The sequence below is a fragment of the Monopterus albus genome, unplaced genomic scaffold (assembly GCF_001952655.1).
Source record: "Monopterus albus unplaced genomic scaffold, M_albus_1.0 scaffold37.1, whole genome shotgun sequence".
In the NCBI taxonomy this organism is placed as follows: domain Eukaryota; kingdom Metazoa; phylum Chordata; class Actinopteri; order Synbranchiformes; family Synbranchidae; genus Monopterus; species Monopterus albus.
Window position 1 is genome coordinate 1,541,173 of NW_018127917.1, and position 25,359 is coordinate 1,566,531.

At 40.0% G+C, this 25,359-nt stretch overlaps 1 long non-coding RNA gene across 7 annotated transcripts in view; it reads right to left on the reverse strand.

Moving 5' to 3' along the window:
- Window positions 1-25,359, reverse strand: part of LOC109959143 (uncharacterized) — a 266,643-nt gene that overhangs the window by 160,847 nt on the left and 80,437 nt on the right. For 2 of the 7 annotated variants that reach the window (XR_002274766.1, XR_002274772.1), the window contains exons 5-6: window positions 22,281-22,452; window positions 20,430-21,948 (exon numbers count right to left, since the gene is read on the reverse strand). The exons of 2 other annotated variants lie outside the window; for them this stretch is intronic. This is a non-coding gene — a long non-coding RNA (uncharacterized LOC109959143). Of the gene's footprint in view, window positions 1-20,429; window positions 21,949-22,066; window positions 22,128-22,280; window positions 22,453-22,570; window positions 22,646-23,703; window positions 23,776-25,359 lie in introns of those variants that run through there. 3 more of the 7 variants (XR_002274768.1, XR_002274771.1, XR_002274767.1) reach the window with 3 other exon arrangements.

Below are 25,359 nucleotides of genomic sequence, written 5' to 3' on the forward strand. Positions count from 1 at the left end.
GCCCTCGGAGCACGTCCCTGTCTTTCCTCCGGTTATCACCCCCAAACTAACGGCCAAGCTGAGCGGCTGAACCAGGAGCTGGAAAACGCCCTCCGTTGCGTCACCAGTTCCTCACCTGAGGACTGGAACCAGTTGTTGCCCTGGGTGGAATACGCTCACAACACTCTCTCTAGCTCCGCCACTGGTATCTCTCCCTTTCAAGCTACTCTGGGATACCAACCTCCCCTACTATCCTCCGCTGAAACAGATATTGCTGTCCCCTCGGTCCAGTCTCACATCTCCCGCTGTCAGGCCGTCTGGGCAGAGACCAGGGCCGCCTTGCTGCGCACGGCCGATCAGAACAAACGTCGGGCCGCTCCTACCTATCAGGTTGGGCAACAAGTGTGGCTTTCCTCTGCTCATGTCCCCATTAAAGGCGGCCTGCCCCAAGCTCTCGCCCTTCTTCCTAGGGCCCTTCACCATCCAGGAAATCATTCACCCCACTGCCATCAGACTCAAGCTCCCTGATTCCCTCTGTATTCACCCTGTTTTTCATGTTTCACAGATCAAACCAGTCTCCTCCAGTCCCCTCTGTCCGCCACCGGCTCCACCTCCTCCTGCCCTGGAGGTGGACGGTGGCCTTGCATACACCGTCCTGGATGTTCGCCCTAGGGGCCGGGGTTTCCAATTTCTGGTGGACTGGGAGGGTTATGGTCCGGAGGAGCGTTCCTGGATTCCCCGCTCCTTTATTTTAGATCCTGCCCTTCTCACCTCTTTCTATCAGGCGCACCCAGACAAACCTGGCGCTAGGTAAGGCAACCTTATTTGCACAGCACTGTTCAAACATCAGTAATTCAAAGTAGTCTACATCCTGTATGGCAGAAAAGTTATTAATACAACAATAAAACTAGACAGCACTCACAGAACACAAACCTTAGCCAAGGTAGCTCAACTTCCCCATAATGCCATTACACCTAAAAGTAATATTCCCACGATAGGTTGACCCTCATTATAGGATTCCTTGACCATGAAAACCCACCCCTACCATTTGGAATCCCATCGATAACTTTAGTAGTTTGGAAGTTATTCAAGAAAAACAATATTCCACTAATGGTGGGTTTCTTCAGGATCTAGCTCAGCAACCTCTGAAGATATGGACTGTTCCATGGGCCACAAAAGAAACATCTAAGCTTTTTCTGTACTGAGAAACTTCTTCTCAAACAGATGAACTCCAACTTTTATTTCACCTCTGTGACCTTTGTGAGAGCAAACACACTTGTACATTATGTTGAAGATGTAGTTTGGAAGGAAGATAAAGCCATGAATATGAAAACTCACTAACACAGCTACCGTAGTTTTAAATCTATATAAATCTATTTGATTCACTAAGCTGGCACTCGAACCTGATCCAAAATAGCCTGCATTTTTCAAAACAATAGAAGCAATTTTATTGCACAAAACTATAGTAAGCTTGGGATTTCTGCCTACCAGCAGATATACGTATACTGAACTTTAGACAAAAATATGAAGTTTCTGGTGTCATTCCTCTGTTCATCTACAAAAATCTATGCACAGTATATGGAATGGTGAATGACATTAAAATGGCCCAATGCAGCTGTTCACTAGGCGGCATAATCAAGCAATTAATGTTGCAAATAACTGCTTTGAATAGAAATGTGTTCTTTGTTAGCACAACTGATTTACTAGCAAGATTAAATAAAGCATGACTGAATAAACACCTGCAGCCAGTTTGCTTGGACAGAAAAACCACGTCTCCCTGAGACTGACGGCTGACAGAGTCCACCCCCTGATAATTTCCTTATGACAGTGTCAGGCAGCTTCAGAAAGAGAAGAAAACAATCCCCAGGTAATAGTTTCTTTATCTGTTATTCATGTAAACTTCTGGACTTGACAAAATCCAATTTAAAAGAAACACTGAAAGACATATATAGTGGCTTTGTGTGTGGGAGTCCTGTAGGGAGAGAGAACTGACTATACTGGGGTCATGCTGAGAATCTACCCTCAGTGCCGCATCACTGTTTACATTAATATGTGACTTGTGTGAGAGAAAACGCAATGCTCTTCTACCTAGGAATACACATTTTCTCTGCATCTGTTTAATGTTTGCATGCCCTGTTATTCTGTTTTATAGGTAAGCCACAGATTCTAAAGCTAAAATTTCATTTGTAAAGCAGCACTGATTTTCAGCCTTAATTTAAGCAGCATGACACTGTACTAAAACATTTAATCATTCTTTGACACATCGTAAGCATGGATGAAGATCATTGTATACTAGGTTATCCTTGCCCTAATTTAATTTCATGTTATTAAGAATCTGAGCACTAAATGTGAATCTGAAACATCATAAATGTGGGGATCAACTTGTGAATACAGATCGTGAAGCCCCCCCCCAAAAAATAAAACAAAATTGGCTCAATTAATCTCCACTGTCACACATGCATGAAGACATCTGACAGGAAACGTGACGGCACTGAGAGATAAGATTGACAGATAAGATGGATGGATATGAGGCCTCCCAGTGAAACAGATGTGCACTCTAATTGGTTCAGTGATATTTGTCAGGCACTTGGAGAGTCTGGCAGTTTAAAAAATTTGATTTTGTAGCCAATATTATGTTTTCACACTCCCATCTTGTTCATCAGAGTGAAGTGTTGCGGCACGTCAAAAGTGTGGGCAATACATGGTGGTAGTGCTCCTATCAACACCAGCGCTGCAGTTTTAATCAAGACAGATTGTTTTCACCTGGGAAAAGTTTGCCAGGAAACAAGAGAATATTATGAGTCATCAAAGTTGTGATTAATTATTACAGGGTTCTGAGTGGGAGAAAATCAAATACAAGTGCAGTAGCATGACATAAGAGTGGATATCTTATGAGTGGAGGCTTTGAATATGTCATTTGCATGTTTTACAAAGTTTTGTAGATTGGATCATTATGAAAGACATTTGGCCATTTTTAGTTTACTCATAATTACCAGCTACAAGAATACATAGATGCATTTATACAAAAGTAGACATAAACACATAGTTTACATCTTTTCCACTGAGTATACAGAATTCCTTTATATAGTTAATCATGATCAGGAATGTTTTACCCTCTTTAATTATAGTACATGTTCTTTCTAGCTTAAGAAAGATGTTGTAGAGCTACAATATGCGGATGTCTACTGTATGTTAGTTCATCTTTGTGACTCGTGTTCACAATGTGCAAGGTGACTTTAGGCCGTAGGTGCAAACTACAAAATTCCTGTTTAGTTGTGGACTCTGATGCTTATTTCTGCAGATTTGTTTGCATGCAGGATAAATTTTGGGCTGACCGGAGATAACAGGTTAGAGTGCCAGCTTAGTGCACACAGCAGCAGAGATAAATCTAAAAGAGAAAATTACTTGGGAGGTTTTACTTACCAACACACATCACCCAAATGTCACTGGTGTGTGAGGGATAAGGGCTCAAAACAGCACCACAGAGACTGAAAATGGAAGCAGTTTTCGTTCACTTTAGGTAGCACTTAACCTTTTAAACACCACATTCAGTTATGTAGTTTATATCTCATCAGCATCGCACCATAGCAATAATCCACACAATGATAGATGACTTTAAAACAAACAGGCCTAAATCCCTACATTAACACCCCACCACAACCACTCTCACACCCACTTACTCCATATTAAACAGCATCAATATCACCAAAATGTCAAGTGCCCCGTCACATCTGGAACATGACTAATCCCGTTCCCATATGTTAGTAAGTCATAGCCACCGCTTACTTAGATGGATTTTTTTTTACTTAATGCCACTAAAGGGGCTCCAGACTTTTTAATTTTTCCTCACAAAAAACAAATCTCACCAAAACCTACCAACCTACAGTATCATATTCTTCATTTACTTAAATCACTCCCAGCCTGGGGGCTATTTGACTCCATGTAGAGGCAGAGTATTAGAAATAATTGTATATTTCAAATCATGTTTTGGACATTTATGGCCCAATTTTATGCTACAAATTTGCAGTAAATATAAAATGTCATCGCATGACATCACAGTGAGGACTCAAAAATTACTTCCACAGGTAAGAGGACAATTAATCTTAAGGCATCGGGTGTAAAATCACGGTGACATTTTTGCATCCTAATATAACAGGGGCAGAGCCTGGGTGTGTATCCCTGGACATAAGTCTAGCCAGTGTTTGCCTCCCGAAGGCTACAACTGTAACTGTGACTGGCAGCGCTGTAAATTAATAATTGGCTTGTTCTCTGTTATGATGTCCAGGTTACGGAACAGTCACAGTTTGGTTAGGTCAATGCACAAAAACAAGTGAGGTTTAGTACAAAAACGACTTGTCCCATGTCAGTCCAGTGTTGGATATATTACATCACCTAACTTCCTCCTTTGCTTCATCATACTCGCTATGGCCACAAGAGGTTCTTTATGAATAAAATATAAGTATGGGTTGTAATAAGTTGCTTGCACAGATAACCTTTGGGTTTTGTTATACAGGGTGTGTGTGTGTGCGCGCGCTTTACACACACCTTTTAGTTGATGTTTGCGTGAAACTAGACCTGTCTTCCACCTACCTGTTTTTTGTTTTTTGTCACTTCTGTGTGATGTGCTAGATTTGTTCGTCTCCACTGAGAATTGCTCCCACATTTTTATTCCTTGCTCGGTGAGGTTTAGCACTAGATTATCTCTGCTGCTGATGAACATGAACACCCTGAGAGAGAAAATAGCAAACCTAAAGATCTGCAGAAAATTCACCTTAATGAATCTGTTGAGAGGTGAAATCCCCAAACTCTCCAGCTGCATATACAGAGATTCCAACTGCGTTCTGAGTGTGTGAACATCTTCACAAAAATGTTAAAATGAAGTAAGGTTAAAAATGGGTGCACGCAAACAATTCATGTAGATCACTGAGATTATTGACCCTAGTAATTAATATGATACATCTGTCCTCAGTAAATATTATACAGATGGGTGACAACAGAAAAAACAAACAAAGTCTCTCAATAAGTATTTGGGCCACCAGGCACCGCCAGAACAGCTTCCGTGCACCTTGGCATTGATTCTACAAATCTCTGAACTCTACTGGAGGGAAGAACACTGTTCTTCCAGAAGACATTTCCTTATTTGATGATGTTGGCAGAGACGTTATTTAACACGTTGTTCCAACATCTCCCATAGGTGTTTCAGCTAGGTTGAGATCTAGTGACTCTGAAGGCCACAGCATATGATTCACTTAATTATCATACTCATCAAACCATTTAGTGACCCCTGGTGTGCTATGGATGGAGACACTGTCATCCTGAAAGACAGCGCTCCCATCAGGATAGAAATGTTTCATCATGGGACGAAGGTGAGCACACAAAAAAACTTTGTATTGATTTGAAGTGACCCTAAGGGCAAAAGTTTCTCCATTCATTTATTCAGAGATTTCCTTTAATTTGTCACCCGTCTGTAGCTCAGCTGGTTCAGATTGAAGTAAGTAGCCACCCTGTTAACACTACATCAGTTGTTTTTCTGTTGGCATGTCCACAAGTACAGACTACGCCAACAGTCTGTTGTGTCATAAAGTCTACGTTTTACATGGATGTCTAGTGTCCAACAACATGAGCAGATCACAAAAATGTATTCCCCCACACCCATTAAGTATTATTTATCAATATATATTTATATAGCACTTTAAAAACAACTTGTTGACCAAAGTACTTCACATACATAAAAATAAAGTCAAATAAAAAGAAAGAAACAGAGACATTAAAGACAATAGAAGAGAAGAACATGTCAAACTCCACTATGATCCAGAGTCATGGAAAATAAATGTCTTGAGCAGTGACCTAAAGTCTGCCAGATCCTTGACTGATCCAATATTACAGGTAAACAGTCCCACAGTTTTGGGGCCATTACAGCAAAACTGTTCACCCCAGCGCTTATATCTCACTCCATACTTCTAAAAGAAACTAATTTGGGGGCCTAAAGGATCCAACTGGCTTGTTCCAGGAGTTCTCCAAGGTACAAATGAGCCAATCCATTAAGTGCCTTAAAAACAAATACCAGTAACTTAAAATCAATTCTAAAACAAATTGGAGACCAGTGGAAAAAGCCTGAACAGGGGTTATGTGGTAATTTAACTTTGAGAAAACACAAGAAACTGCTACTGTACATTGTCTTGTATAGATCTGGGTGCATCATTTCATATCATAAAACTATACTCAGCACTACATTTATAACCAGACTAACATTGGTATCATTTGGGCATTGATCCTGTATTGACCTTTGTGCTTTGACATGCATTCAAATGATGTAAACTCAGCTAATATGAGAGTGCAACTCTCCTCTTGGAACAGAAGCATGATGTTACAGCGGTGTTAGTATCTGCTGCCATTTTGTCATTTAATGTAAAAGACCGTTACACAGGTTAAATGTCTGGATTCAGCTATCAAAACAAAATTTTAACTCTACCCTCTTATTTTGTTTGACAGTAGAAACCAGTAGAATACTCAAGAACCCCTTTAAGTTTCATAATGTTCCTACTGTATATTTGTTGAGAGAATGTTTGAAATATAATTGGGACTAAGGTGCCCAGACTCACAACTCAGGCTATTTATCTCACTGGATGAATTCATAGACTAAGTGGCCCTCCACATATGGGCATGGGGTCAATATAACATTAATTTCCTCAACACTTATTCAATGCCTACTTGTTTACATACTGTGATTAAACCTAGCTCTAATTGATTAATTCATTAACTTGTTTGGACCATCTTATCTCCAATTTTGCAGCAGTCTTCCTGCGTTGCCTCGGTTCTAATAGCTCTGTTGCATCTGTATTGTCCCTCTGGTATCTGAACAACATTAGGAGTCTTGGGACGAAGCGCCGATGGACAGCTTGCGATGGTTTCTCTCTGCATGCAGCTTGAATAATTGATGCCTTGATTGCCTGGGTATTCATGGACACAAAAAGGCTTTTCCTATTCTCTCTCTAACACACTACTCGAATCTTAAATAGTCCTCCTCAGCGGTACAATGCACAGGGAAGGAAGTTACTTGGCTCATAGACAGTACACTACAGCCAATGCCCCTCATCTTCTGATTACCACATTATTAGACATAACAATGTGACAAATTTATTTTATTCAGCATGTGCTCCTTTAGATGGTAGTACTTCACAATCACTGCTGAAAAAATGGCTGCGCCCACAACACACAGCACATGCATGTTTCTTTTTATTGCTAACAATTTTGCAACTGCACCTCTCTTCCCGGTGAAGGATATCACATCCACTGACCTGCCTCTTTAAAGGATATATTTTTACATTACTTGAGATACATGTCATAAACTGTGCACCTTATCTGTGGTGACCTTGCAGAATCTCACGCTCTATGGAAGCATTAGCTGCTGTGTTTGCCTCTGCTGCTCTTTAGTTATTTATTCATGTTCGCACTCTCCTGGTGTATAAATCTCATAATTAAAGTGGATTTGTGTACAAAGAGCAGCAATGTGTTAGAGGCTCCTAATAGAGAGAATTAGTGGTGAAGAGTGCCATGCTGCACGCAGCCCTTTACAGCACACAGAGACAGCAAATACTTTATGTGACCAACAGCTCCAGCGTGATAACAATCCTACCGCTCGTGTCAAGGCATAATAGACTCAATTGTCTCTGTGAGATACGAACATGTTAAAGGCCTCATTGTCTGATCATTAAACAATTAAGATGTCAATTTTCTGTCCTTAGAAGGACAATTACTCCTTGACGTAACATAGCCCACTGACATGTAATAGGTTGCCTGTCAGGCTCCTCCAGGGTTCAGATGATTCAATGTGACATTATATATGCTGCTGATGTCACAGCTTTAGCCTAGACCTAATGAAATTAATCATGGCTTGGAAATAAGACAAGAATCTTATATATAGTACACGTATGAATGATTGTTACATCTTAAGATGGAGATTACTTTTTCTCTCCCTCCCCTCTCTCTGAGTGGGAGATGCTGAAGCTAATTTTCAGTTCTTCTCTATGTTATTTTTTTTTTTTAGTCTTAATAGTTCATTTCTACTCCTATCTTCTTGTTGGAAATAGTGATAAAGAGTAGCAATGTTTTTTGTGACTTTTCCTTTAAAGCCACCATGACTTTTTTTGTGAAAGGTCTCCATAATTATCCATCCATTATCTATACCGCTTATCTTGAGGAGGGTATCAGTGGGGTTGGAGCCAATGGTAAATGGTCTTCTACTTGTACAGTGCTTTTCTATGCATTGCAGCACACTCAAAAGGCTTTCACACTATTTGGTCATTCACCCATTCGCACTCACAAGCACTAACACCAGGAGCAACTGGGGGTTCAGGGTCTTGCTCAAGGACACTTCGACATGTTGACTGGAATCAAATCGCTAACATTCCAGTTAGGAGACAACCCGCTCTACCTCCTGAGCCACAGCTGCTCCCGAATCCCAGCTGACAGTTGGTGAAAGGTAGGGTCCACCCTGGACAGGTCGCCAGTCTATCACAGGGCTGACAGAGACAGACAACCACACACACCCACTCCTACGGGCAATTTAGAGTCACCAATCAACCTAAGATGCATGTCTTTGGACTGTGGGAGGAAGCCGGAGTACTCGGAGAGAACCCACACAGGCACCAGGAGAACATGCAAACTCAGCACCTATCTCAGTAATTATTATATATATCATTTATTTTTTAATTTTTTTTGACAAATACAGTATATTACCATGAAATTTGATACACACAGAATGAATTATGTTAATTGAGCCCTTAACTTGTCATCTAGCACCATAGTCAGTATAATATATTTAATATGTAATATGACAATACTAAACTAATGACAATTTATGCGTCATGCCAATTGGCAGATGTTAGCTCATACGCTAAACTGCAGAAAATGGTAAACATTATTTGACTACCAGTATTTGACAACTCTGTATGTGGGCACTATGAATGGATGTCAAACAACCCTTCAGCTAGTTTGAAGGCAAGGTAAGAGATATAAAATAATCACAGTGAACAATAGATAAAGCAGGCTGAGGAAAAGCATGCACAACAAAGAGGCTCTCCCACACTGCTTTAAACATCAGGGTTGATGTATGGTGTAATAGCACTAGAGTGTCTGAGGCTGGAAGCTTCCTTCAAATAAAAAGAAAATTCAGGCTCTTGAAAAAAACAAATTAAAGGTTATAAAGGTGTTTTTCCAAGATCTAACTGTATAAGAAATCCTCTGCTGCAGACAGCCAATCAGTGTCTCCACTGATAGGTAGACAGGCTGCACAGGAAGGTGGTACCCAGAGAGGGAAAAGTGTGTCTTAGCTCATCAAGCCGTGTTTTGGCCTAGGGGCAACGGTGCCACTGACTCACAAGTAAGCCAGTTAATGCAAAAAAACAGACATACAAACAGATTACTGGTTCACAGTAAAAGTAGAAAGGAAGGAGGGATAGTGGGAGGTGGGATGAGAGGAGAGGCTTCATCCCAGGATGAGTCATGTCTCCTCCTCACATTGTATGCTGCATGGCAGACTGCAGGGAATAGGAGACCTGGTGAGATGGGAGTTCCCCTAAGCTTGCCGCATGGCTGAAAGCAGGTGCACAAAAATACAGAGACGCATAGAAATGCAAAATAGTGATTCCAAATGTGTGCAAATTTTGACATATACACCAACAGATACTTATATTTTTTTATTGTCAACAGTATATGACAATTAAATATGACACCATAAGACTCTAGCTTTTGCTCAGGTTATGCTCAAGCCTAAATCTGCACTCCCTGTTGAGAGCAGGTTTCTTGAGGTTGGGGTAGTCCAACACACTTTTTCTTTTGTGCTGTTTGGGTATCAGTTCCCTTCCTACACCCACAAGTCCCCAAGATGAGTCTCATAGCAGAAGGTCTTTCTTGGCTCTCTCAGCAAGATTATTTTCAGCATCACAAGCAAACTATACAACAACTCATTTCTAAACTCAGAGCGGATGTCTTTGGCATCAACAGTTAGTTAGCTGATGCTAAATGAGGTAACAGTTGGCAGCGCCCATTAGCCAAAAGTACATGGAAGCACAAGCTTTCTGGACAGTTTTCTAAGCTCAGCGGCTCTCACACACTTTGCTCCTCACCCGTCCACTCAACTACTGTGAAAGTATGTGAGCACGTGTAAAACAAAATCAGACTGCGCTGTAGTGGCTATTGTGATGAAGTGGCCACTGCTCAGATCAGTGCCAAAAAAGTACAATGTAGTTCTTTTTTTCCTTTGAAGCAGTGTAATATTATCTGGAGACCAGGCAGCCTATTGGCTAATAAATGCTACAGTATCTCTTCCTTTAAATTCTACAAATAATAAGACCCTCTAAACCACTAAACTGTTTCCACATGCCTGGCAGTGTTTATGACTCCTTTAATGGGTCCCATTATATGCACATTAGGTGAGAGCATCCTGTATTGCACTTTTCTTTTGAGAGCTTTAGTGGTTGTTGTACACAAGACCAAAGTAAAGAAAGATTTGTGGCTACACCTCAGTAACCTAACATTTATGCTCATATTCTAGTTTTGTTTTTGTCCCCACAAGCACATTTACAGTATACTGCATGATTGTGCAATACTCTACAAACTGTAGTACTGTAGTACATATGTGCAACTGCCTGCAAGTGCCCAAGTGTGGAGTGAGTATATTTGTCTATGTGGGGACAAAGCTGACAGCACCTGCTATAGGAGCTGTGCACCGCAGATAGCTGAGATGCCTGGCTGCATGCGAAAGGGAGCTCTTGTGTGGTTAGACTAATGAGGCTCTGCATAGATGCTGCTGAGTGACAGAGATGATTTACACCGGCAGGATGAACAGTCAGCTGGGGGGAAACATTCATCTTACCGCTGTCACAGACACACAGGCGGAGAGTACACTCACATGACAAACACACACAGTTATAGACACACCTGCACTTTTTTAGTCTTGCAGTCAACAGTGCTAATCTATCGCCAGAGTCCATGTTAAGAGTCTAAAAGCAAACTGACCACTGTTCAGTGGTTAGCTAAGTTTTAAAAGGGGATTTCTCTTAAGGATGGTCTCTTCTGCATTATCAGTTGGGCTCAAACTACTCCAGGTCTTTACAGCTGGCTGCATTGATTGACAGAAACATTTCAGGCTTGAAAGGAAGTTCTAACATCATGCAGTACTTTTGTAGAGCTGGCCAGTATTCCTGTTGATAATGAAAACATTTCACTCAAATTAATTGGTGAAATCTGAGAACACAGCAGCATAATTAAAAACAAGTCCAAATCAAAGTCCAGTCAAAGGCGGCTGTCGTTCAGGAAGTAGAGCGAGTCATCTTCAAGTCGACGGTTTGATTCCCGGTTTCTCCAGTCCACACGTCGCAGTGTCCTTGAGCAAGACACTGAACCCCGAGTTGCTCCTGGTGATATCACTGGTGTGTGAATTTGGGAGGGTAAACACCAGATTTAATGCATATTTTGTCAACTTTGGAGCAACAAGCTGAAACAACCTTATACAGTTGTTGTGTTGAATAATAAGGATTAGAAACAGTTGCCTATTTATACTTCCATCATGTTTCTGGTCACCTGACAATGTAAGTAATTAGTACTTTTCTTTTAGTTCTTGTTTGGTCTCCACAGGCTCCTGGCTTTTTAGCAGCTATTAACGTTCCATTATGTCCAGCAGCTAACAATGAACTTTGTCTATCTGTGCTTTGATGCTAGGCAGGCTGCTTAAAACTGCAGCTTAAAACATCAGACATAACTAAAACAGTAAAGTTTTAAAAAATGAAAAGAGTCATTGACTTAAAATGCTCCACAGACTCGTGGGGAACTGCAGAGTCGGGTGAATATTCTCTGTGGTTTCACTATGAATGATCCCTTTCGCATTACCCAGTGATATTTATATAACAATGATGATTAGTGCTGCCTTTAGATAATCTGACTAAACTGCTTGTTAACAGCCTGTTTGATTGACTGCTTGTGTTTTTCCCATTGCAGCACAGCAGCAATGCTGTCATGTTCCCAGATCTCAACATTAACTCTGAGCTATTGTTGCTGTCATTACAAAGATAAATGATGCCAGAAGTACAAACAAAGTTCTGACAAATCTTATCTTCATCCACTGCTCTCCATGTATCTATTTCATCATTTCATGTACTTTTTTCCATTTTCTCTGCTTTTAAATCCATCCTCTTGATTCGTCTCTCACTTCTCCACTATATTATCACTGCACTGGCCTCTCTCACTGCCTTTGTGTGTGTCCTTCTCTCCAGGACAGATGAGGTGAACAAGACTACTCTTCTTTCAGCCCAAGATGGCTCCCTATCCACCAAGGGCATAGTTGTGTGTGAATAATGTCTGAAGTGAGGAGTAAATATCTTTCCATGACAAGTTGTTTGGATTGGTGCTCATGTGCAATCTGATGCTTTATGTATCATGGCCTAGACTGCCTGGCCGCTAGCCTTGCTGCAGAAGGGTTGCCCTGTCAGTGCCCCTGAAACACTGAGAAGGAAAATGGCCTTTTAGAACAGGCCCAGAAATGCAACGCTGCCCAAAATGTCACTTTGACTCTGATTTGTTCTGATGAAGTGCATCATTGAGGTAATGCATCTGATATGGCACGGATTTTTTTAAATATCCATTTAGGATGTGGATCAATTTTCATTTTAAATTGCTGAGGTTAAAAATGGGAGATTGCGATCATGTTAATCCTCCAAAATTACATGCTGTGAATAACTCATGGGCTGAGGTCAAACTTTGCACAGAACCATCTTGAGATTAGCTTCAATTAACATGAAGTGCTGACCTTGCAGGGTACTGCTGCCAAAGTTATTTGAGAGTTCATCAGGATTATTAAAATCATCCTCTTGGCTTATCCCCTTGATCCTTACCGTCATAATCCATGCATTGTTTGCCTTGATACGGTGCAGGGTCCTTATGTATTTATCATTCCATTCAGCAGTTTGCTATATTTATCCAACACTAAACCAATCCCACTGATCAGGAGAGGTAATCAACAGTGACATCCCATCACTCACCTCACTGGAATATGGATAAGCATTCATCCATAAAACTATTTATCAGAGAGGTTTCAGTTAAGGGCATCCGAGAGGGCACCACTCAACAAGCTCCCTGTATCCTTCCTCATTCTCCCATTGTCATAAACATTCAAATATGGGGCTTAGTTTACAAGAGGTCTATTTAATGGGAGTCATCTGCTGCTGTAGCCCATTGTGCCTTTATAAAACAGTGTGCATTTAAGGTGTTAGTGGCAGCAACCAGCCACGGCACTTAATTCGTTCCTCTGGGTGCAGTCTATTGCTAGTTTAACTACAACGCTTTGTGCAGGAAAACACCCACATACACAGAAGCTTTCTGAAGTGCACAGACTGATTATCTAGCATAAATTTTGTAGGTCCATATACTGTAAAAGGGTAGTTTTACTTGGATTGAGAAAATGTGCTTCCTGGAAAGTTAGTGGGTTGGGCAGTGGGTGTGCAGCAACAACATCCACTGTGCTCACACATTTCATAAAGCGAGCCACTTATATAACTTACAGACACAAATACTACTATATTTCACAAGAAACAAAAACCTGATATGAGGAATACACTTCCTCCAAGGAGGTGAATAAATGACAAGATCAGCAACGTCGTCTTCTGTATTTCCGATATCAACCTTTCTCTTTTATGCCTGAAATTAAAGCATTGCGAGAACTGCCACAAATGTCTGATTCTTAATGCCACTGTCTGCCCTCCTAAGTAAATGCTCAGACCTTGCATTAAGTTAATCTAGCACCTTAAGCTTTGGGATCTTTTAATGTCATCTCCTATTGATTGCTAATCAAACCCTCATTCAGGGCAACATTTAGCTACTTCTTCTGTCAAGCTGACACCACACTAGTTAAGCATTTTATATTATTTAAAAGTTCAGTTACTTAATATGTGTGCACCAACCACACAAGGCACCTTTTTTCTGCAGTAAGAAATGAAAATTGGTAAAACTATAGTATTAAATAATTTACCATTTTTATTTAGGATTAAATACCATGAATAGCAGACTGAGGTTCATTTTAGAATTGAGATTGTGCAATGATACATTTTTACAGTAGGATTTCTTCGAATATAGCATTTAGATTGAAAATTGCTGACACTTAATGAAGAAACCACGGAAGTTTATTTTGCACAGTTTACATAGTTTCTATTCTACTTGAATAATATTACCTTCACAGATTCTTTTTACATTGATGTCTGACAAAATTCTATAAATACTGGGCAGAAAAAAAAACTGTATACTGTATATACACAGTATAACTGTGGTGTAGTGTAGCGACAAACTAAAATTTAGGAGGTACTCAATCTCATTCCTCTGAGAAAAACTTCATATGTAATGTCATATGCTATTCAAACCAATGATTCATATCATATTGACTATACAACTTAACAGAGGCTGCATCTGCTCTCTTAAAATCAAAATCACTGAAGTGAAACCTGAAAAATTTCAGTTTACTGACGGTTATCAGAGGGCTTTTAAGACTCCCAATGTGTACCGTCAGTGTAAAAAAATATATTTCCATTCAAGGGCCAATTGAAGAGCAGGAAAGGGTTACAGATAGTAATCACCACAGTAGGGGAGCCTGTCTCTGATCCATCCCATATGCAATCTTGATAACTGATAATAAATTATTGATGCTCCATCCAGGCCAGCTTTGACCATGAGTATCCATCTCATGGATATTTTAGTACCATTTCTTCCAGAATATGACCACTGCATTTCCAGGAGCCTGAATGATGAACAAATAAACTGATATACAGCATATTGTTATACTAGCAGTGGGGTTCGGTTTGTGCATAAGTGAAATCACAGACTGGAGCATTTGTGAAACTTTTCAGTCTAATAGATCCACTGATTTAAACATAAGAACAGATGACCATGGTGACAATAAGATAAATCATTTGACTCCATAACACACATCATCTGATGTTGGTGAAGTTTAAATACTTATGTACTGACAATCCTGTGAACAACCTAGAGAACAAATAGTAGCCCCACTAAACACACGTACAGCATACACAGCATAGGCTGCCAACACTCAATGACCCCAGTATCGCTCACTGGAAAGAGAATGTGAATATATTGTACAAATTACAATACAAAGGAGTATAAAAAAAATACAATACATAAAATCATTCTAATCATGTGATTAATAAATAATGAATTATTCATCATTAACTTTCTTGATTTGAATTGTTATTGCCGTAATAATCGTTCCCGAAGTCTAACCAGGTAGGCACTGTTTGTGCCTAAACCTGGTTTATTTATTATTGCATTTATTTCTGTAACCATGACAACAAAGGTCCAGAACATGATCACGGCCTAGTGAGCCAGCCATTTAATTGGATGATAACATTCAATTCAAAGCAGGTGACCTTCCGTAGTAAATAGCTAGATTCCATTCAAATAAAAATGTAAAAAGCATCCCTTCCATATCTGGTTTTAAAGGTCTCATATAAATGATTATTTCTCTGTACAAAATCTGTGCATCTTCAGAATTGTCCTTAACATATCCTGTAATTGTTTAATGTCAAAAGTTGCTTTTGAAATGCAAAACCCTTTTCTTGCTTCTGGCAAACGATCATTGTGATCATACCTCAACTGTTCAAGTGTGCCACACTAAAATATTTCATGGCTGCAAATCACTTATAATCCTACTGAAGCACATTTCAGTTCCGGTGGATCTGAAATAAATTTCAGACTGTAGACAAGCTGCTGGGAACACTCTCACTTTTCTTCTCTACCTATAAATTTTCAACAACAGTGAAGTTCAGAGCTTTGAGACCTACAGTACCCACCAGACACAGTGCATTCAAGATAATCAGGTCAGGCTATGCCTATAGACCCCATTCCTTAAAGTTTCATTACACTAGTCTTGTTATGAGCACCATTCTTCTCTGAAGCTTTGATTTATTTCATTGCTATGTAGGATGGCTGACTATCTTTTTATTTCACCACCAGACTTGTGTCCTTGTGAACTGTTGAGTCATTGCATTTCAGAAAGTAGCTGATTTTGCAGCATGTGATGCTTGAAAAAAAAAGTCTGATGTCTGGAGGGTGCATCCGAGTTTGTGTCCTCCCAAGAGAGAATTAAAGACTTATGCCACAGCTGCAGCCACGTGTATGTTTGGACAAGTTGACACGGTACAGTGGCCCTGCCATCGATGTCAACCCAAACTTCCAATTAGATGATAGAGACCAGAGCCCTTGTGATATAACAGATGAGAGCTTGTGTTATAAGAGATAACTTTATATTTACCAGAGAGAAACTGTAGCAACCTGAAAGTACAGACAAAATATGCTGATACTCATTTCAAATATAAATGTCAAAACGTATAAGCTATAAAGCCGTGTGCAGATGTACAGTATGCTTATGTCAGTATGCACTGAATGTTGGATGTACACTACACAAAGCAATTCTGCTCAAATTAAACCCATGTGTTTCATGGCCTCATTGAAAAGGTTGATTGTTGTTGTTTCATGGAGCTGCATAAATGAGTCAGTGAAGAATAAGCCACTACCACCTGTCTCCCTTTGTTAGTGTCCTTTATCACATGCACAAGCCTCAATCTGTCACTTAGGTGCCGTCACCGAAGGAACTCTAAGCTAAGAATCAGACTGCCATTCTTTTGCTTGAGTTTGTTTTTGTTCTTTAGGCAAAAACCAATAAAAGAGGATTCAGTCATGAAAGCGAGGGAGTTTATTTCACCCAGCTGAGTGCTAAAACGCCTCTTCACTTGTACAGTTGAGATTTTCCACTTTCAAGTAAGGGATGCCACAAGGCCTAACTTGTAATGAGTTTTGGGAAACAGGGAGGGAAACATTTGATTTCCTTCTATTAAACTAAGGTTACTGATAATTTAACTATTGCATCCCACAATCTAAGACATGCACTGTATCCTGTATTCTCACTCTCAAAAGCTTCCGATGCGTACTCCCAACATCACCAGTTCATCCTGTTTTGCCATTTACCGCAACTGTCCATAATATCCTCCTCTTAACATCCTTGTCTGCTCACTGACCCAGTCATTTCCTGTTCTTATCTTTAGCAATGTAATTATCTGCCTTATTAATTATACATTACAGATAAAGGGCTCTGTTTGCCTGAAATACGGTGCAGAAGCAAGTGCAGGACTAAACTCCATGTGAAGGTGCATGACTGGCATTGGCACATATTAGTCACAGCCAGGCAGAAGTAAGTGCAATGTGGAAGAAGCGCGGAATACATTATTAGCAGGAGGAATGCTTTATGTGCAGCTGGAGTCAGGTGGGCTTTAGTAATGGCCAATTCTCTTCACAAGCACCACAGGAATCCTGACTTTGACTGATGCCCCTGATGTCCAGTGGCTGATCTGGAGAGGCTGTGTCAAAGAAAGTTTTCACATGAGGAGACCGATACACTTGTCCGTGAGTCACCATGACCGCATCGATCTTCTTCTCCTTCAATTGTGTACAGTACTTCATTGAGAAAAATATTTATTGCACAAATGTTGTACATAAATATTCACTCACTAGTCTGCTAATATGAATCACCAGCTTTTGTGCATGAAAGGCAGACTCTGGTCCTGTACCCAGCAGCAATTATATAGTGTAATTTACTCACAGCTGTGTCCTATAAGGACAGATGGTGCCTTGTGATGCATACCAATCCTGTTTGACCATATTCATAACTATAGCCATATACTAAGGGCTAGTTTATCTGTATTACTTAAAAATCATCTTTATAAGTTGGCACACATTTTATAATTCAGATCATAAACTACCGACAGTGAATTCAAGCAGATAAGTTGTGGATTTAAGGGTTTATTTTAAATTGGTGTGCGAGTTAAAATACATTTGGGTATTTGTTCTTGTGCTTCCTAGCCTAGACATCCTAGTCTATTTTCCCATATATTTTTTTTAATTGACTTGTGCCTTACAAAAGCACATTAAACCGGAGTTAAATTCCTTGGTCAGTAAAGTTGATTCTGAAACAGCTATAGAGAAAAATGCCATGCACCTGCATTTGTGATTCGTTACTTTGGGTCACCAAATTTGCACTTTGCTACCTAAACAGAATATTCACAGCCTCAGCTGTACCTCTCCTCCCACCTCAGCGCAGTTCTTTCATTCATGGTAGGAAAATACCAAAAGCACTGATGTGCAAAAATAAATAGACTTGCGCCCAAGAAAAGCTTTTGTGTTGGCAGGAAAAGAGCCCAAAGTGATTGTTGTGCATGTAAGTATGCTACTCTAGTACAAAATCTATCTTCAGTATCACACTTGGAACCTTTCTGATGTCAAAGGAGGAGCATGTGTGGGAGCATGTTATAATTTTTCTGCAGCATGACATGGCTAGCTCTGTTTTTAATGATGGTTCCTACCCATTTCATTATGCATAATAGATTTGATAAGGTTCTCAGAGACACCTCTTTGGCTCAAACAATTACATTGCACATCAGGATAATTTATGAGCAGCAGTGAAAAAGTCCTTAAACTGCAGTTGACTTCTGAGAACTACAGATGTGCTTTAGTGCTGTGTCATGAATGCAGACACAATCATAAAGTAGTGTCACCACATCTTCATTTCTGATTAATCTTTGTGTATGAAAAACCCATCATCACTGTGCTGTAGCCTGACCTGTGCGCTCCATTGACCTTGTAGTTGATTATGTATTGCATGCTCCAGAGCCTACTTAGGAAAGGTGAATAATTGCATGGGGTTAGTGTTATTAATCTTGCATAAGATTAGGTCTTTAGTAATCAGATATTTACATTGTTTACCCTGAATACAACCATATACCCACACAAATTAAGGTTGAAATTATGATGCTGCTTTATTCAAGACCCATTATCTGGCTTTAATGGTCTTCACTTTCCTGTTTATGCCAAATCACATCTGTGTCTTGCAATATTGTAGTTCCACTAAATTTGTGTGTAAACTAAAGAAAACATTTATGGGAAAGGCTTATCTGCTTTCTTGCTGAGATCCAATACAATCCAGTATTAGTCCGTTAAGCTGCAGCCAACAGACAGCTGGAGTACATTAGCACAAGTATCGGAAATGCTCATTAACACATTGTCTTTTTTTTTAATCATTACAAAAGCAGAAGTGTAAAAAAACACCATTTTTAAAGTGTGTGTGTGTGTGTGTGTGTGTGGGTGTGGGGGGGAGACGTGTCAGGCCGTCTCTGGACTTCCTGGAATCTCTTGCTATACTGTACATAACCCTCAACAACAAATTGTTACACTTTTGGTTTCTGTATATATTCGTGCCCTGGTAGTTGTATTTTCTTACTTTCTGACTCAACCAGTCTAAAGCTGCTGTTCCTTAGTGTTTCCACTTTTCAGGCTCTAACTGGCTGCTGCTTTGTATTTAACAGACTGATAAAGTGTGTCAACCTTCTATATTATCTCATTTAGGAAAGCACATTTTCCAAGACATCAGATTACAGCATTAAATAAAAAATGTAAGGAGAGGGTGTGGCTCAGATATCTCTGCAATATCTCTTATTGTGCTCTTAAAAAGCTAAGGGTCTCATAAATGATTATATCCCCCCATAGTCCTGCTGTGATGGCTTCTTCAGAAACATGGATGGACACTGGGCTCTCACAACATAACTCTCAAACTGTCAGTGGCTGTTGTTTCAGAGTTCCTGCTTGGAGACTTAGTATTGATTTCCTTCCTGTGCTTCTTCCACAAGTAATCTTGGTTGCTTTAATCTAATTGGCGTGCAGGAACTTTAGGGGAGTGATGTCCACAGAGACACATGTTATGTATTATTGCTACCTTCATACACTGATTCATAGTGACCTGCTGTCAGCTGTCTACACTGCTGACAAAGCATCCTTGATCACAGGAGAATAATGTCACAGAAAAACTCAGAAAAAGGTAAAAGAAAAAAGCATTACTGGATAATTCCAATAAGGCTAGAAAGTGAGATCTACCCTCACAGCTCAGTTGTGCTCTATGTGTAAAGTGTGTTATACTATTCTGTAATCACCAGGTATAAATATTAATAGACAGTATCGTAAAATATGAAATGAAACCTATGTAGTATCGCCTTCATTCCATTTTTTTTTTTTGTAGGTTGCTATGTTGGGGCAGGACAAAACATCCTGCAAGTTCAACATACATTTCGCATGGGAGTTCCTGGGCATTAAGGATGAAAGCATTGATCTGGAAGACCTCTAACAGCACTTCATATGTTGCTTACTCCACAAAAACAATTTTAAAAATGCTTTTGAAACTTGTTTCATTAATGTTTTTGAGATTCTTATTTATCCTGAGAAGCCTTAAACTCAAAATAAAATCAAAATGCAAAGTATTTCCCAGAGAAAACCAGCACATACAAAAAGAATCAAAACCTGACAATTTGACAAAATGCTGACCAAAAAAAAGCAGGCCACCTTTATTGAGTATTTAGCCCTAGGACCAGACAAATTACATCAAATGCCAGGTTCACACATGGGCCACTGTCTGCCAGAGAGATATTCATCATTCAAGGGGCAGTGTGACAGCAGCTATGTCCTGCTTGGCTATTTGCATCTTCTTAGTTGTGGGTTTTTTAAAAACTATATATGTGGGGCTCTTTCAAAGGGCAGCTTACTATAGCTTCCTATGCTGAGATGCCAGATGAGTTCAGTGCACATTTCCCCTAAGAACAGAAGCATTCTTATGTAGCCGCCTGCCCGTGGCATTAGTAAAAAGTCAACTTTGATAAAAGGCAAACATAATCCAGATTTACTCAAGCCTTGCCTCCAGGCACCTTCAGTGGGTATCCATGCCATTTTCAATCTCACATTCTTGTACCCTTTGGATCCTGAGTGTGTTCCTTGATGTGAGTGGTAGGCATACTGCTAAGATTTCCATTTTGTGTCATTTAATGCCCTTCACAATGCAGCCAAGCTTGTAATCTTGTCCCAGAGAAACAGTGGATTTGCTATATAGAAACATTTCTTTAAGAGATAATTGCTTTAAATATTTGGCTCAATCACCCTGTAATATGCCGTTTTTCCTTCCAACACCGTGAGTCAGCTCCTTACTGTCCATTAGCCATGTGCTGTATTGTAGCAGTTGCTCATCTGGCTGTGAAATGTTATCACTAGGCTTGGGTCTTCATCAGACTGAATGAGGCTAGATGGATCAATGCGCTTACACTAGATCGCTTTACCCGGCCATGTGCATAATGACTTGATAGGTGGTTTCATAGAGTGCTCAGCCTGTATGAGTTTATGAGTGTGTGTGTGTGTGTGTGGTAGGACTGTGGGTACGATTGTGTGTTGGACAAGGAGGGCAGAGTACATGAATGTTGGCATGCATGTGACAAACCCTAGCATTTAAAAGCAATACCATACAACTCCATGTCAGTGACTATTTACATCCTGAAATATGACATGGCTGGCTCTGCATTAAAATCCTCTTTAAAGCTTGTTTGGCTGCATGAATTAAAAGATTTAAATCCAAATTTGTTCCATGTGTTTTGATCATATCCTAATACTCATTAAGTCATCAAAGCAGCAGAGCCCCTCTAGTCAATTAAAATGCAGATTAATCCTTTAAATTGTGAATCTAGAGACACACAGCAAAGGGAATAGGACCCCTCTCAGAGAGGACAATATTTACTATGGTGCCTGTGCCATATCCCTTTTTAATTAACACCAGATAACAGTGCAGAAAGCAGACTTCAGGGGTGCATACAGGTAAATGGGCATTTTGGACAGCCACTCTGCACACTGAACAAAATGACACACCAAATGTCTTCTAGACAGCTCAGCAAAACCGTCCTCTCCTTCAGCCCTATCTGCCCGGGCAGGGCAGCGGGATCAAGGGCTGGCAGTAGAGTGGCATCAGGCCAGAGATAACTGCCACAGCATTCAGCCTTTTCTCCACCACCCAATTTGAGCCAGGAACGTGATAGAGAAAGCTCTGCATCTCTGTGAGGGTGGGAGGAAGGAAGGAAGCAAGAGACGGTGATGGATGGAGAGAGATAGGAAGATAAGTGGCGTAGATAAAAAGTGTTTGCAATGGAAAGCTCTTAGAGGAGCAGTGCACCTTTAAGACTTGTGCAGAGGCATCTTTATAGAAGCAGTTGCTTTACTTCCTATGGAGCCCCCTGTAAACTTAAGAGCTATATTAGACATTCTCTGTCTCACTGTCTCTCTCTTAAAATGAAATGAATGCTCAGAAATATCCATGACAGGCTTTTTTGTTTGTTTGTTTTTGAAAAGTGTTAAAGAAAGGTTTGTAGCCACAAGAGGATGCTTACCACCACCATCACGACTACTGTTTCCACCATCTCAACTCCATCACCCCCTGCTTGTTAGCGTGATTGCTGTCCCTTTGGTGGCTCTGCACATAAAGTATCTTCTTGCTGCAATTAACTGCTGCAGGGCCTGTGTAAGAACTTAGAGGAACGTCCCCTCAGCAGAGCTGGTTCCCTAGGGAATTGATGTAGAAGAGAGATAGAAAGGAAATTAGACTGCAAGAGGAGAGCACCAGTAAGTAGATGGAGAGACAGGGAGGAGAGGGAACACGATGCAAAAGCTTCCCACTCACTGCTTGTGGCTCGATATCAAGGAAAAAGATGATGCGTTGTAAGGAAACTGACAGCTTCATCTCTTCTGCCCGCTACTGCAGAGGAAGTGATGATAGAAGGTTTCAGAGAGAATGGAAAAAGTGGTGTGGATGTCTAAATATCTAGGTTGTTTCTTGGAGGTAATACGTGTGTTCACTTCAAATTTGCCATGTTTTTATTTATTTATTTAGCTTTTATTTTACCAAGGTAAGTCCCACAGAGGTTTAAAATCTCTTTTCATTATTACAAATAAAATCAATCTTTTTCTACTTTGATCACTGCTCATCAAATCATTGTTATAAACAAGTATTTAATATCTGAAACCATGTTTTCAGGAGCTTTAATGGGATGGTCTAACAATATGAGGGAGTCATGAGATAGATTTTTTTTTAAAGTTACAATGCAACAGCAGATGCACTGTCCTGGCATTTTGTCTCTACTATAGGTCATGCACCTATAATACTGGATCTTACAGTTCCCATAATGTAACCACCACCGCCATTTTTAAAAACTCAGCACCAAGTGAATGCAGTTTGTAACTGTCTTATAAATCTTGAAACTCATATAATCCAAATGTCATCATTACCAGGGATTATTTATTTAGACAGAAAACATTATTCAACAACTTCCACTGGGCAAACAGCACTAGGAAAACACTTAAGGTCCACTTACAGTACCTTTACAAAGTGGAAAAATTGGTGGAGCTCCCCTTTAAAGTGCTATATGAATAAAGTATTAGCATTTTTAGAATAGTATGTAACACACTGTTATTGTGCTGAATTACTGGATATGCACAGATTAAAGACAAACTGCCAAAATTAACTGCATTTTCAGTTTCACTGTGCTTGTATTAATGTATCACAGGCCAATAATACAGATGGTGAGTTTAAAATAATACTTTGAGTTAAAGGTATAGTTCGCATTCCTGGAAAACCAACAAGAAGCAGCTTGATTTTGAAAGACAATCAAAGAAATCCCAGCGTTTCGTTCTGACTTCTCTCCAAACCCACTTCTCCAAAACACAACACACAACTTAGAGCGCACTGCCCGACTACTACCTACAGATTTCAAGAAGATAACAAATCCCCCCCTCCAAAACAAAACCGATAATTACCTGTCCAGCAGAAATACGGCCACCATGGCGTCACTTTTCAGCCCATTTTGTTCTCTCAATTGTCGCCATTGTCTGAAAGGAATACCATTGTTGATTCTGGGTTTACTTTTTGCAGCATTCAAATTCTTTTTAGTTACAGCTTTCTTGAATATGGTCTCCGTTTGTGACCAAAAGCTTCTGTGTGAGCCTCCACTGCTATAGCTTGCTAGCTTTAGCCATAAAAACAGAGCGGTAACACATCTTCCTACTCGGCTTTGTAGGAGACTCTTAGCTCACGCAATAAATGCAAGGGCAGAGTGGCTGCAAGTAGGAAGTTAGGCTGACAGGCAGGTAGGTCATTCAATGGTTTTGCTCGGACCGAGCATAATTACTGATCAGGTTTTTTTCAGCCCTGCTGCTGCCACAGATGACAGATTTCTTTCTTTATTTTGTCAGGGCATTTAATGCATTCATTGCCATTGGGATGAAAGGACAATTTCAAGAACTGCAACAAAAATTGCTACTGAAATTAATCGCCAACCCCATCTTTAATACATTTTATTCCAAGCTTATGCTAAAAGAATCAGACTCTGGCTTCCACAGATGAGAAAACTAATAAAAGGTAAATGAGATCAGGAGTATTTGCTAATGAAGCATTGATGTGTTCCAACAAGGTTTGGTTTGATTAGAGGATTAACAAGTGTGTTGACAATACTAAGAACTTAATATACATGCTATTCTCAAACTCATACCTAGAAAGGTGCTCAATTCTGAAATATGCTTCTCACCAGCTGCTGTTTCCATCTCATGGGCCACATGTCCTGAAAATTAAACTCCCATTTGCCACCTAATTGCTGCTACAAAATTATCTGTTTCAGTATCTTCATTTACCCTCTATATTCCTTTATAGGGATTTGGCAGACACATCGCTACATTAAACAATCCATAGGATACCATTAGATGACTCTTACTGTATGTTTCTCTTTTTGCCCATTAGGCTTAAAATTATCTGTGCAATCCGCCAAAAGAATACAAGAATTTGTGGTGTAAAAAAATTATTGCGCATAACTGACATATGGAATTATTCATTCAGTGAGACAGCTCATATTGGAAGATGTAAAACAACAGGGGGATAAGTACTTCTCACTGGTCAACTGGAATTATATTAATTTTAATTTTGATTTGTTTTATTGTTCTTTGATTACACTATTGCCAACACTACTGTCAGATGCCAAAAAAAAGAGAATAAAAATAAAGCTGTGTGGTGAGTTAATAAAAAGGCAAAATGATAAACAGAGTTAAATCAATGACACATTTGTGAATTAAAGTTATCTATTATGAAAGCATCAGGGTTTAAGCAAGTTAAGTGGGATACTTGCTGTCAGGTCTGCCCGGCTGCACCTTCCTCTCTTCTCTCTTTCTCGCTCTAGTCTGCTCCTTCTCACTGATTCTCTTGATTGAACACACCTGTCCTGATTTTCTGACACTCTTCAGCTGCGCCTCCTTTGTCACTCCCTATTTATACCCGGCTTTACCTTCACTCCCTTGCTGGTTCTTTCTATGTCGTTAGCCTTCTTTGCATTACGTATTATACTATTTTTTCTCCTGTTTTCACATATGTTAGTTCTAGCGTCTCCTGTTGTTTTACCTGGACCTCTCCTCTGGACCTTGGCTTCC